The 15,514-nt window shown below is 46.5% G+C and overlaps 1 protein-coding gene across 1 annotated transcript in view; it reads left to right on the forward strand.

Annotated features, from left to right (window-relative positions):
• The first annotated feature begins 282 nt into the window (after positions 1-282).
• RPF2 (ribosome production factor 2 homolog) overlaps positions 283-15,514 on the forward strand; it is a 195,328-nt gene continuing 180,096 nt past the window's right edge. The window contains exon 1 of the mRNA XM_063917140.1: positions 283-378. The gene's annotated coding sequence lies outside the window, so the exon portion shown is untranslated. The remainder of the gene's footprint in view (positions 379-15,514) is intronic.

The raw sequence follows: 15,514 nt of genomic DNA on the forward strand, positions 1-15,514 counted from the left end.
TCACTCACACATAGAAGTAGGGAACAAAATAGGAGAAACTTGGGTCTATGAGGGACATTACAAGTAAGGACACCCATTCAGTTGTTGTTCATGTGGTAATTAAATAATTCTGAAACGTAGTCTGGTCATGTATAAAAATACTGTACTGCCTTGAAGGCTATAATTAAGCTAGCATGGCTGTAAAAGAAAACCTCAGCCACTTTGAAACATGATTGTTGGGAGCTTCAGGGTCCAAGACAGCTGTATTTGCTTCCTGAGCTAAGGTGTCTCAGATGAGGTCAGCATGGAACATAAGGGAAAAACATTATCCACAAAGGAGAACACTGGGTGGACTTGCATACTAATATCCGTGCATTAATGTAAAGTGCAAAGCAACAGGTAAGAAGCTGATGATCAATTGATTTAAAATACAACCAATTTTACAAGCAGCATTTAATTAAAGCCAGAGTTAGGATATTTTAGTTGAGCAGAATATCATAATTGCATTGCAGTATATAAACTGGCAATGGTGTTCAGTGGTACAAAGAGAACAGGTAATGGTCTACCATGCAGTGGAGTAAGGTGATATGGACAAATTAATCATCTTACACAATGTTCACAAATTAATTAGTGCACATGTGATGTCAGACTCCAAACTGAACAGCCCTGAAGGTAGATGCTAGAATCAAGTGGGCTAAGGGACCTTTTCCGTCTGGGGGAGGAGTCACGACACAAGGGAGAAGAGCTACGCCAGCGGGATAGTTCCTCTACTATCCACGCCACCAACTATTACCTTTAGTAATCAGGTGGCGAGCGAAGCGGAGCGAGCCACCGAGCCCGAAGCGTGGCGAGCGAAGCGAGCCCGCGAGGGTACTTTTCGGGTACCCTGTTCGCCCATAGCTCCTCCCCCTGGTGACGTGTCTCCTCCCCTAGGTACGTCACAAGGTCCCTTCTGCCACTCCGATATAGACTCAACCCAGCCCTGAATGCTTGTTTCCACCAGTGAAGGTTTGCTTACCTGTAATGTTGCTTGCTGTTTTGTCTTGTCATGGTTTTGTTTCAGTCATTTCATTAAAAGGCACTGTCAATGTAAAATTCATATTAATGTTGTTGAATGATCATCTTCTTATGTTGAAGCATTTCTTTCCTGTTGGTCAGAGTGTTACTAGGATATACTGTAGTGTCCCCGTTCACTTTTCCACACAAATACTAGAAGTGCACATAACCAAGGGCGTAGCTACCATAGGTACAGGAAGTGCAGCTGCTATGGGGCCCAGAGTTAAGAGGGCCACCTTCCCTGTCACAGTTACATGTGTAATATACATTTTTAACCATTGCGTATTCAATAAGCGTCCTTACAAACGTTTGCCTTGGGGCCTACAATATATCTAGTTATGCCTGTGTTGTAATATGGTAAAAAAATGAACTGGCAAGCATTATCTTACATAATATAAACTGGGACAGTGTAATGTGGCACAATATGAAGTGGAGGAACTACAGTATGGCATAATATGAACTGGGCACTATAATGTGGCATAATATGAACTGGAGGCACTGATGTCATACTGTAAATTGGTGGTACTGTGTGGTATAATGTGTACTGGCAGCCCTACACTGCGACATAATGTGAACTAGGGCACTACTAAGGGCGATAAAATAAACTAGTACACTATTATGGGACATAACATTAACAAGGACACTATTATGGGGCATACAATTAACAACTGTGGAAAGGCATCTCTTTAGAAGCATTGGAACATAGGCCCCTTTAAAATTTTGCTATGGGGCCGACAAAGTTCTGGCTACACCCCTGCACATAACTATCATTCCTAAAGCAGAAAAAGACCTCTTTGGGTGCCCAAGCTATATGCCTATCTTTCTTCTGAACATAAATATAAAACTGTATTTAAAAGTTATTGCGAACAGATTAATTCTGCTCCTATCAAAGTTGATCTATATAGATCAGGTAGGTATTGTCTTTGGTTCAGAGGTAGAGACAATGCTACTAAAATTATTAATTTAATCCATTTAGCTCTCCAATCCAGTACAGCCAATGATCTTATCAACTGATGACGAAAAGGCCTTCAACCGTATCAACTGGACATTCATGCGGGGCATCCTAGGTCATGCTGAGGCCCTACATCTTTGCATTGGATCATTGCGCTGTATAGGGTGCTCTCTGGTAGGATTAAAAGGAAATTTAACAAATGTAAGTTCTTACCATAAATCTCTTTCTGCAAGGTACACTAGATTCCACAGAGAATAACATCGGGGTGTAGAGTAGGATCTTGATCCGAGGCAACAAACAGCCTAAAAGCTTTGATTGTTCCCAGGATGCATAGCGCCGCCTCCTCAATATCCCCGCCTCCAGTTACTGGAGCTCAGTTTTGTTAACCAGTCCAATGCAGTAGCAGGTAAAAAAGACGACAACAATTTGTAGCCACAGACATCACATTCTCACGACAGGAGAAGGTATCAGCGGCTAATGCCATACCAACCCAAAGAAGCTAAGTGCGTCAGGACGGGTGCCCTGTAGAATCCAGTGTACCTCGCAGATAGAGATTTAACAAGGGTAAGTTCTTACCATAAATCTCCTTTTCTGCAGTGGGGTACACTGGTATTCCACAGGGAATAACATCGGGAAAGTCCTAGAGCAGTTCCTCATGGGAGCCTGTACATAAGCTTGTGCAATCACCATTCTAATCCATCTGGCCAGGGTCTGCTTATTCGCAGGTCAGTCACGTTTGTGAAAACCATATAGTACAAAGAGAGAATCAGACTTCCTAATGGAGGCTGTCCTCTTCACATAGATACGGAGAGTCCCTACCACATCCAAAGACCGCTCTTTGGAGGACAAATCAGGAGAGATAAGGGCCGGAACCACAATCTCTTGGTTAAGGTGGAAAGAAGACACCACCTTAGGTAGATAACCAGGGCGCATTCTAAGAACTGCCTGGTCACAGTGAAAAAATCAAAAAGGGAGACCTACAAGATAAGGCACCCAAGTCTGAAACCCGTCTAGCAGAGGCAATAGCCAGTAAAAACAAGACCTTAAGCGTAAGTCATTTGAGGTCCACAGACTCAAGAGATTCAAACGGAGACTCTTGTAGGGCATTCAGAACAACCGACAAATCCAAAGGAGCCACAGGAGGAACATAGGGAGGTTGAATCTGAAGAACACCCTGAGTGAATGTGTGAACATCAGGAAGAGTCACAATTTTTCTCTGAAACCAAACCGCCAAGGCAGAAACATGAACCTTGAGGGAGGCCAGACGAAAGCCTAAGTCCAGGCCCTGTTGCAGAAAAGCCAAAAGATTGGCAGTACTGAACTTGAAAGCATCACAAATCTTAGCGGCACACCAGGTGAAGTAAGAATTCCAGACCCTATGATAAATCCGGGCAGAAGCCGGCTTATGGGTCTTCTACATAGTTTGAATGATCACCTCTGAAAAACCTTTGGCTCTCAGGACTGAAGCTTCAAGAGCCACGCCCTCAAAGCCAGCCAGGCCAAATCCTGGTAGACACAGGGGCCCTGAACAAGGAGGTCTGGTCATTGCGGAAGCAGAAGGGGATGCTCTAAGGAGAGATCTTGTAGGTCTAAGAACCAATGCCATCTGGGCCACGCTGGAGCGATCAGAAGTAGGATTCCTCCTTCTTGCTTGAACTTCCTTATTACTCTGGGTAGGAGTGACAGCGGACGGAACCCGTACGGCTGCCGAAAGTTCCATGGAATTGCCAGTGCATCCACGAATGCTGCTTGAGGATCCCTTGTCCTTGCTCCGTAAAACGGAACCTTGTGATTGTGTCGAGACGCCATCAGGTCTACATCTGGAAGGCCCCACTTGTCCATTAGGAGTTGAAATACTTCCGGATGAAGGCTCCACTCTCCGGCGTGTACGTCCTGATGACTGAGGAAGTCCGCTTCCCAGTTGAAGACTCCCGGAATGAACACTGCCGATATGGCTGGCAGATGGCGTTCCGTCCAGCGAAGAATCTTTGACACTTTCAACTAGAGATGAGCGGGTTCGGTTTCTCTGAATCCGAACCCGCACGAACTTCATGTTTTTTTTCACGGGTCCGAGCGACTCGGATCTTCCCGCCTTGCTCGGTTAACCCGAGCGCGCCCGAACGTCATCATGACGCTGTCGGATTCTCGCGAGGCTCGGATTCTATCGCGAGACTCGGATTCTATATAAGGAGCCGCGCGTCGCCGCCATTTTCACACGTGCATTGAGATTGATAGGGAGAGGACGTGGCTGGCGTCCTCTCCATTTAGATTAGGGTTGAGAGAGAGAGAGAGAGATTGACCTGAGGCTGTGATACTGTAGAAGAGAGTGCAGAGTTTAGTGACTGACGACCACAGTGACCACCAGACAGTGCAGTTGTTTGTTTTATTTAATATATCCGTTCTCTGCCTGAAAAAAACGATACACACAGTGACTCAGTCACATACCATATCTGTGTGCACTGCTCAGCCCAGTGTGCTGCATCAATGTATATATATATCTGACTGTGCTCAGCTCACACAGCTTATAATTGTGGGGGAGACTGGGGAGCACTGCAGTGCCAGTTATAGGTTATAGCAGGAGCCAGGAGTACATAATATTATATTAAAATTAAACAGTGCACACTTTTGCTGCAGGAGTGCCACTGCCAGTGTGACTAGTGACCAGTGACCTGACCACCAGTATATATAATATTAGTAGTATACTATCTCTTTATCAACCAGTCTATATTAGCAGCAGACACAGTACAGTGCGGTAGTTCACGGCTGTGGCTACCTCTGTGTCGGCACTCGGCAGCCCGTCCATAATTGTATATACCACCTAACCGTGGTTTTTTTTTCTTTCTTTATAGTCATACTAGTTACGAGTATACTATCTCTTTATCAACCAGTCTATATTAGCAGCAGACACAGTACAGTGCGGTAGTTCACGGCTGTGGCTACCTCTGTGTCGGCACTCGGCAGCCCGTCCATAATTGTATATACCACCTAACCGTGGTTTTTTTTTCTTTCTTTATACATACATACTAGTTACGAGTATACTATCTCTTTATCAACCAGTCTATATTAGCAGCAGACACAGTACAGTGCGGTAGTTCACGGCTGTGGCTACCTCTGTGTCGGCACTCGGCAGCCCGTCCATAATTGTATATACCACCTAACCGTGGTTTTTTTTTCTTTCTTTATACATACATACTAGTTACGAGTATACTATCTCTTTATCAACCAGTCTATATATTAGCAGCAGACACAGTACAGTGCGGTAGTTCACGGCTGTGGCTACCTCTGTGTCGGCACTCGGCAGCCCGTCCATAATTGTATATACCACCTAACCGTGTTTTTTTTTTCTTTCTTTATACATACATACTAGTTACGACTATACTATCTCTTTATCAACCAGTCTATATATTAGCAGCAGACACAGTACAGTGCGGTAGTTCACGGCTGTGGCTACCTCTGTGTCGGCACTCGGCAGCCCGTCCATAATTGTATATACCACCTAACCGTGGTTTTTTTTTCTTTCTTTATACATACATACTAGTTACGAGTATACTATCTCTTTATCAACCAGTCTATATTAGCAGCAGACACAGTACAGTGCGGTAGTTCACGGCTGTGGCTACCTCTGTGTCGGCACTCGGCAGCCCGTCCATAATTGTATATACCACCTAACCGTGGTTTTTTTTTCTTTCTTTATACATACATACTAGTTACGAGTATACTATCTCTTTATCAACCAGTCTATATATTAGCAGCAGACACAGTACAGTGCGGTAGTTCACGGCTGTGGTTACCTCTGTGTTGGCACTCGGCAGCCCGTCCATAATTGTATATACCACCTAACCGTGGTTTTTTTTTCTTTCTTTATAGTCATACTAGTTACGAGTATACTATCTCTTTATCAACCAGTCTATATTAGCAGCAGACACAGTACAGTGCGGTAGTTCACGGCTGTGGCTACCTCTGTGTCGGCACTCGGCAGCCCGTCCATAATTGTATATACCACCTAACCGTGGTTTTTTTTTCTTTCTTTATACATACATACTAGTTACGAGTATACTATCTCTTTATCAACCAGTCTATATTAGCAGCAGACACAGTACAGTGCGGTAGTTCACGGCTGTGGCTACCTCTGTGTCGGCACTCGGCAGCCCGTCCATAATTGTATATACCACCTAACCGTGGTTTTTTTTTCTTTCTTTATACATACATACTAGTTACGAGTATACTGTCTCTTTATCAACCAGTCTATATATTAGCAGCAGACACAGTACAGTGTGGTAGTTCACGGCTGTGGCTACCTCTGTGTCGGCACTCGGCAGCCCGTCCATAATTGTATATACCACCTAACCGTGGTTTTTTTTTCTTTCTTTATACATACATACTAGTTACGAGTATACTATCTCTTTATCAACCAGTCTATATTAGCAGCAGACACAGTACAGTGCGGTAGTTCACGGCTGTGGCTACCTCTGTGTCGGCACTCGGCAGCCCGTCCATAATTGTATATACCACCTAACCGTGGTTTTTTTTTCTTTCTTTATACATACATACTAGTTACGAGTATACTATCTCTTTATCAACCAGTCTATATATTAGCAGCAGACACAGTACAGTGCGGTAGTTCACGGCTGTGGCTACCTCTGTGTCGGCACTCGGCAGCCCGTCCATAATTGTATATACCACCTAACCGTGTTTTTTTTTTCTTCTTTATACATACATACTACTACGACATCTCTTTATCAACCAGTCTATATTAGCAGCAGACACAGTACAGTACGGTAGTTCACGGCTGTGGCTACCTCTGTGTCTGCACTCGGCAGGCAGTCCGTCCATAATTGTATACCACCTAACCGTGGTTTTTTTTTTCTTTCTTCTTTATACATACATAGTTACATAGACATCTCTTTATCAACCAGTCTATATTAGCAGCAGACACAGTACAGTACGGTAGTTCACGGCTGTGGCTACCTCTGTGTCTGCACTCGGCAGGCAGTCCATAATTGTATACTAGTATCCATCTCCATTGTTTACCTGAGGTGCCTTTTAGTTGTGCCTATTAAAATATGGAGAACAAAAATGTTGAGGTTCCAAAATTAGGGAAAGATCAAGATCCACTTCCACCTCGTGCTGAAGCTGCTGCCACTAGTCATGGCCGAGACGATGAAATGCCAGCAACGTCGTCTGCCAAGGCCGATGCCCAATGTCATAGTACAGAGCATGTCAAATCCAAAACACCAAATATCAGAAAAAAAAGGACTCCAAAACCTAAAATAAAATTGTCGGAGGAGAAGCGTAAACTTGCCAATATGCCATTTACGACACGGAGTGGCAAGGAACGGCTGAGGCCCTGGCCTATGTTCATGGCTAGTGGTTCAGCTTCACATGAGGATGGAAGCACTCAGCCTCTCGCTAGAAAAATGAAAAGACTCAAGCTGGCAAAAGCAGCACAGCAAAGAACTGTGCATTCTTCGAAATCCCAAATCCACAAGGAGAGTCCAATTGTGTCGGTTGCGATGCCTGACCTTCCCAACACTGGACGTGAAGAGCATGCGCCTTCCACCATTGCACGCCCCCTGCAAGTGCTGGAAGGAGCACCCGCAGTCCAGTTCCTGATAGTCAGATTGAAGATGTCAGTGTTGAAGTACACCAGGATGAGGAGGATATGGGTGTTGCTGGCGCTGGGGAGGAAATTGAACAGGAGGATTCTGATGGTGAGGTGGTTTGTTTAAGTCAGGCACCCGGGGAGACACCTGTTGTCCGTGGGAGGAATATGGCCGTTGACATGCCAGGTGAAAATACCAAAAAAATCAGCTCTTCGGTGTGGAGGTATTTCACCAGAAATGCGGACAACAGGTGTCAAGCCGTGTGTTCCCTTTGTCAAGCTGTAATAAGTAGGGGTAAGGACGTTAACCACCTCGGAACATCCTCCCTTATACGTCACCTGCAGCGCATTCATAATAAGTCAGTGACAAGTTCAAAAACTTTGGGTGACAGCGGAAGCAGTCCACTGACCAGTAAATCCCTTCCTCTTGTAACCAAGCTCACGCAAACCACCCCACCAACTCCCTCAGTGTCAATTTCCTCCTTCCCCAGGAATGCCAATAGTCCTGCAGGCCATGTCACTGGCAATTCTGACGAGTCCTCTCCTGCCTGGGATTCCTCCGATGCATCCTTGCGTGTAACGCCTACTGCTGCTGGCGCTGCTGTTGTTGCCGCTGGGAGTCGATGGTCATCCCAGAGGGGAAGTCGTAAGCCCACTTGTACTACTTCCAGTAAGCAATTGACTGTTCAACAGTCCTTTGCGAGGAAGATGAAATATCACAGCAGTCATCCTACTGCAAAGCGGATAACTGAGGCCTTGGCATCCTGGGTGGTGAGAAACGTGGTTCCGGTATCCATCATTACTGCAGAGCCAACTAGAGACTTGTTGGAGGTACTGTGTCCCCGGTACCAAATACCATCTAGGTTCCATTTCTCTAGGCAGGCGATACCGAAAATGTACACAGACCTCAGAAAAAGAGTCACCAGTGTCCTAAAAAATGCAGCTGTACCCAATGTCCACTTAACCACGGACATGTGGACAAGTGGAGCAGGGCAGGGTCAGGACTATATGACTGTGACAGCCCACTGGGTAGATGTATGGACTCCCGCCGCAAGAACAGCAGCGGCGGCACCAGTAGCAGCATCTCGCAAACGCCAACTCTTTCCTAGGCAGGCTACGCTTTGTATCACCGGTTTCCAGAATACGCACACAGCTGAAAACCTCTTACGGCAACTGAGGAAGATCATCGCGGAATGGCTTACCCCAATTGGACTCTCCTGTGGATTTGTGGCATCGGACAACGCCAGCAATATTGTGTGTGCATTAAATATGGGCAAATTCCAGCACGTCCCATGTTTTGCACATACCTTGAATTTGGTGGTGCAGAATTTTTTAAAAAACGACAGGGGCGTGCAAGAGATGCTGTCGGTGGCCAGAAGAATTGCGGGACACTTTCGGCGTACAGGCACCACGTACAGAAGACTGGAGCACCACCAAAAACTACTGAACCTGCCCTGCCATCATCTGAAGCAAGAAGTGGTAACGAGGTGGAATTCAACCCTCTATATGCTTCAGAGGTTGGAGGAGCAGCAAAAGGCCATTCAAGCCTATACAATTGAGCACGATATAGTAGGTGGAATGCACCTGTCTCAGGCGCAGTGGAGAATGATTTCAACATTGTGCAAGGTTCTGATGCCCTTTGAACTTGCCACACGTGAAGTCAGTTCAGACACTGCCAGCCTGAGTCAGGTCATTCCCCTCATCAGGCTTTTGCAGAAGAAGCTGGAGACATTGAAGGAGGAGCTAACACGGAGCGATTCCGCTAGGCATGTGGGACTTGTGGATGGAGCCCTTAATTCGCTTAACAAGGATTCACGGGTGGTCAATCTGTTGAAATCAGAGCACTACATTTTGGCCACCGTGCTCGATCCTAGATTTAAAGCCTACCTTGGATCTCTCTTTCCGGCAGACACAAGTCTGCTGGGGTTAGAAAGACCTGCTGGTGACAAAATTGTCAAGTCAAGCGGAACGCGACCTGTCAACATCTCCTCCTTCACATTCTCCCGCAACTGGGGGTGCGAGGAAAAGGCTCAGAATTCCGAGCCCACCCGCTGGCGGTGATGCAGGGCAGTCTGGAGCGACTGCTGATGCTGACATCTGGTCCGGACTGAAGGACCTGACAACGATTACGGACATGTCGTCTACTGTCACTGCATATGATTCTCTCAACATTGATAGAATGGTGGAGGATTATATGAGTGACCGCATCCAAGTAGGCACGTCACACAGTCCGTACTTATACTGGCAGGAAAAAGAGGCAATTTGGAGGCCCTTGCACAAACTGGCTTTATTCTACCTAAGTTGCCCTCCCACAAGTGTGTACTCCGAAAGAGTGTTTAGTGCCGCCGCTCACCTTGTCAGCAATCGGCGTACGAGGTTACATCCAGAAAATGTGGAGAAGATGATGTTCATTAAAATGAATTATAATCAATTCCTCCGCGGAGACATTGACCAGCAGCAATTGCCTCCACAAAGTACACAGGGAGCTGAGATGGTGGATTCCAGTGGGGACGAATTGATAATCTGTGAGGAGGGGGATGTACACGGTGATATATCGGAGGGTGATGATGAGGTGGACATCTTGCCTCTGTAGAGCCAGTTTGTGCAAGGAGAGATTAATTGCTTCTTTTTTGGGGGGGGTCCAAACCAACCCGTCATATCAGTCACAGTCGTGTGGCAGACCCTGTCACTGAAATGATGGGTTGGTTAAAGTGTGCATGTCCTGTTTTGTTTATACAACATAAGGGTGGGTGGGAGGGCCCAAGGACAATTCCATCTTGCACCTCTTTTTTTCTTTTCTTTTTCTTTGCATCATGTGCTGATTGGGGAGGGTTTTTTGGAAGGGACATCCTGCGTGACACTGCAGTGCCACTCCTAAATGGGCCCGGTGTTTGTGTCGGCCACTAGGGTCGCTAATCTTACTCACACAGTCAGCTACCTCATTGCGCCTCTTTTTTTCTTTGCGTCATGTGCTGTTTGGGGAGGGTCTTTTGGAAGGGACATACTGCGTGACACTGCAGTGCCACTCCAAGATGGGCCCGGTGTTTGTGTCGGCCACTAGGGTCGCTAATCTTACTCACACAGCTACCTCATTGCGCCTCTTTTTTTCTTTGCGTCATGTGCTGTTTGGGGAGGGTTTTTTGGAAGGGACATCCTGCGTGACACTGCAGTGCCACTCCTAGATGGGCCCGGTGTTTGTGTCGGCCACTAGGGTCGCTAATCTTACTCACACAGCTACCTCATTGCGCCTCTTTTTTTCTTTGCGTCATGTGCTGTTTGGGGAGGGTTTTTTGGAAGGGCCATCCTGCGTGACACTGCAGTGCCACTCCTAGATGGGCCCGGTGTTTGTGTCGGCCACTAGGGTCGCTAATCTTACTCACACAGCTACCTCATTGCGCCTCTTTTTTTCTTTGCGTCATGTGCTGTTTGGGGAGGGTTTTTTGGAAGGGACATCCTGCGTGACACTGCAGTGCCACTCCTAGATGGGCCCGGTGTTTGTGTCGGCCACTAGGGTCGCTTATCTTACTCACACAGCGACCTCGGTGCAAATTTTAGGACTAAAAATAATATTGTGAGGTGTGAGGTATTCAGAATAGACTGAAAATGAGTGTAAATTATGGTTTTTGAGGTTAATAATACTTTGGGATCAAAATGACCCCCAAATTCTATGATTTAAGCTGTTTTTTAGTGTTTTTTGAAAAAAACACCCGAATCCAAAACACACCCGAATCCGACAAAAAAAATTCGGTGAGGTTTTGCCAAAACGCGTTCGAACCCAAAACACGGCCGCGGAACCGAACCCAAAACCAAAACACAAAACCCGAAAAATTTCAGGCGCTCATCTCTACTTTCAACATTGCCATGTGGCTTCGAGTGCCGCCTTGATGATTTATGTACGCCACCGTGGTGGTGTTGTCTGACTGTACTTGAACAGGCCTGTTCCGTACCAGAGGCAGGGCTAGTGTCAGCGCATTGAACACTGCCCGCAATTCCAGAACGTTTATCGGGAGGCGAGACTCCTCCCAGGTCCACCGACCCAGAAGAAAGTGTTGCTCCAACACTGCTCCCCAACCCCTCAAACTGGCATCCGTCATCAGAAGGACCCAGTTGAAGATCCAGAAGGGACAGCCCCTGCTCAATTGCTGGTCCTGTAGCCACATTAGCGACAGATGGACCTCCGGTGACAATGAGATCATGTGAGACCTGATCCGGTGAGGCAGGCCATCCCACTTGGCAAAAATCAGTTTCTGGAGAGGGTGGGAATGAAAGTGAGCGTACTCTACCATGTCGAAAGCTGACACCATGAGGCCTAGTACTTGCATCGCCGAGTGTATCGACACTTGCGGGCGAGACAGGAAGCATCTTATTCTGTCCTGAAGGTTCAAGACCTTCTCCTGGGACAAGAACCACTGGTTGTTCAACCAGGGATGATTTCTTCCAGTTGATGAGCCACCCATGGACTTGCAGAAACTGGACCGTCTAGTACTTGCATCGCCGAGTGTATCGACACTCGCGGGCGAGACAGGAAGTATCTTATTCTGTCTTGAGGGTTCAGAACCTTCTCCTGCGACAAGAACAACCGCTGGTTGTTCAACCAGGGATGAATTCTTCCAGTTGATGAGCCACCCATGGACTTGCAGAAACTGGACCGTCAGATCCAGATGACGGAGATCTTCTGGTGAATTGGCCAGGATCAGCAAGTCGTCTCCAAAAATGGTCCATCAGAGCGGTTGCGTGTGACGTCACACAGCCGGCCCAAAAATGGTCCAGCCACGCCTGCATTGGCTGGACCACTCTCCCACAATGGTACATCACCGCCCCTGTCGCAACCCCCCAGACGCCCGCCGCTATCACACAAGGGGGTATATTTACTAAAATTCGTATTTGTGCCAATTTGGAGGGAGATTCATCACGAATGACATCGAAAGTGTAAATTTGCAACTTTTTGAATTTATTACGACTAATTTACTAAGCTGTCGTATTCTGCATTTTCGTGTTTTCCGATGTCGATGTCATTCGTATTTTTTGACAGTGTTTTACGGGAGTGAATAATAAAACACTGCCGACATTAACACAATGAATCTCGGCCGGATCTGTGAGATCCGTGCAGGGCTTCATTGCGCATCTTTCGTAAAAAAAATAACCTTTTTACAAATCTTTAAAAAAAAATTGCGTGGGGTCCCCCCCCCTAAGCAAAACCAGCCTCGGGCTCTTTGAGCCGGTCCTGGTTGAAAAAATATGGGGGAAAAAAATGACAGGGGTTCCCCCATATTTAATCAACCAGCACTGGGCTCTGCGCCTGGTCCTGGTTCCAAAAATACGGGGGACAAAAAGCGTAGGGGTCCCCCGTATTTTTGAAACCAGCACCGGGCTCCACTAGCCAGGTACATAATGCCACAGCCGGGGGACACTTTTATATTGGTCCCTGCGGCCCTGGCATTACATACCCAACTAGTCACCCCTGGCCGGGGTACCCTGGAGGAGTGGGAACCCCTTAAATCAAGGGGTCCCCCCCTCCAGCCACCCAAGGGCCAGGGGTGAAGCCCGAGGCTGTCCCCCCCATCCAAGGGCGGCGGATGGGGGGCTGATAGCCTTTTTGTAAAAATGTGAATATTGTTTTTAGTAGCAGTATTACAAGTCCCAGCAAGCCTCCCCCGCAAGCTGGTACTTGGAGAACCACAAGTACCAGCATGCGGTGGAAAACCGGGCCCGCTGGTACCTGTTGTACTACTACTAAAAAAATACCCCAATGAAAACAGGAGACACACACCTTGAAAGTATAAGTTTATTACATACATGCACACCTCCAAACATACATACATACTTACCTATGTTCACACAAGGGTCGGTCCTCTTCTCCATGTAGAATCCATGGGGTACCTGTGGAAAAAATTATACTCACATAATCCAGTGTAGATCGGTCCTCTTCTGTTCTTTGTATAATCCACGTACTTTGCAAAATAAAAAAACAGACACCCGACCACGTACTGAAAGGGGCCCCATGTTTTCACATGGGACCCCTTTCCCCGACTGCCAGGACCCCCCCTGACTCCTGTCTAAGAGGGTTCCTTCAGCCAATCAGGGAGCGCCACGTCGTGGCACCCTCCTGATTGGCTGTGTGCTCCTGTAGTGTCTGTCAGGCAGCACACGGCAGTGATACAATGTAGCGCCTATGCGCTCCATTGTAACCAATGGTGGGAACTTTGCGGTCAGCAGTGAGGTTACTTTCGGTCAACCGCTGACCGCAAAGTTCCCACCAGAACAGAAGAGGACCGATCTACACTGGATTATGTGAGTATAATTTTTTCCACAGGTACCCCATGGATTCTACATGGAGAAGAGGACCGACCCTCGTGTGAACATAGGTAAGTATGTATGTTTGGAGGTGTGCATGTATGTAATAAACTTATACTTTCAAGGTGTGTGTCTCCTGTTTTTATTGGGGTATTTTTTAGTAGTAGTACAACAGGTACCAGCGGGCCCGGTTTTCCACCGCATGCTGGTACTTGTGGTTCTCCAAGTACCAGCTTGCGGGGGAGGCTTGCTGGGACTTGTAGTGCTGCTACTAAAAACAATATTCACATTTTTACAAAAAGGCTATCAGGTCCCCATCCGCCGCCCTTGGATGGGGGGGGACAGCCTCGGGCTTCACCCCTGGCCCTTGGGTGGCTGGAGGGGGGGACCCCTTGATTTAAGGGGTTCCCACTCCAGGGTACCCCGGCCAGGGGTGACTAGTTGGGTATGTAATGCCAGGGCCGCAGGGACCAATATAAAAGTGTCCCCCGGCTGTGGCATTATGTACCTGGCTAGTGAAGCCCGGTGCTGGTTTCAAAAATACAGGGGACCCCTACGCTTTTTGTCCCCCGTATTTTTGGAACCAGGACCAGGTGCAGAGCCCAGTGCTGGTTGATTAAATATGGGGGAACCCCTGTCATTTTCCCCCCCATATTTTTTCAACCAGGACCGGCTCATAGAGCCCGAGGCTGGTTTTGCTTAGGAGGGGGGACCCCACACATTTTTTTCCAGCAAATTTAACACTTTCCCACCCCTTCCAACTGATAAACATGCACGGATCTCATGGATCCGTGCATGCCTATCAGAACACGGTAAAAAAAAGCAGGTCTGTTTTATTTTAGCATTTTTTTACGATTTGTATTTTTTCACGGCAGTGTTTGGCTATTGCCGGCAGTGTTTGTGAATTACACTTTTTAGTAAATTACAGAGTTCTACCAAATAACAGGCGTATTTGACCGATGGTGTATTCATTCGTAATTTTTTTCTTTGAGTTCCAAAAAAATACGAATGCCCTCATCACTGCCGAGATTTGAGTTTAGTAAATTCCCGAGATGACACTTTGAAGAAAAAACACCATCTCGGTCAAAATCGGGAGCTTAGTAAATATACCCCAAGGTGTGATCTTTGCTAGTCACACATACACTGTGCAAATGCAGTACATGCGCAGAAGTACAAAAATTGATTGTGAATTTTGAACTTTTACTATCCAACCTGAATGAGGGCCTATATCTTTTTTCAGAAGACATTGGTTTCTTTATAAACAAAGCACAGAACAGTAGTTTCTGGTAAGTGGTTGCAATAGCAGAAATCTGGTATTTTTTGGGGCTAAAAATAAGCAGCGTAATAGATAATGTCATATCTTTCTGAAAAGATGGTGGTGTACTGATAGGACTGTTACCTTCTTGTATGGGCTGCTAGAAGAACAAATAAGCACCTACTACTTTTATGTAAATTAGTACATTGCTTTGTTTGGTGATCATCAGTGAGAATTATTTAAACACAAAGAAAAATCTATCCATATGGCACATTTCGTTTGCTCAGTATATTGAATCACAGTAGTAATTACCAAAATGTGAATACATTACACTGTTTTAATTGCTGTGCTATTAGATTATTTTCTATGAGTGTTC

This window comes from Pseudophryne corroboree, chromosome 4, assembly GCF_028390025.1.
Source record: "Pseudophryne corroboree isolate aPseCor3 chromosome 4, aPseCor3.hap2, whole genome shotgun sequence".
Lineage (NCBI taxonomy): Eukaryota > Metazoa > Chordata > Amphibia > Anura > Myobatrachidae > Pseudophryne > Pseudophryne corroboree.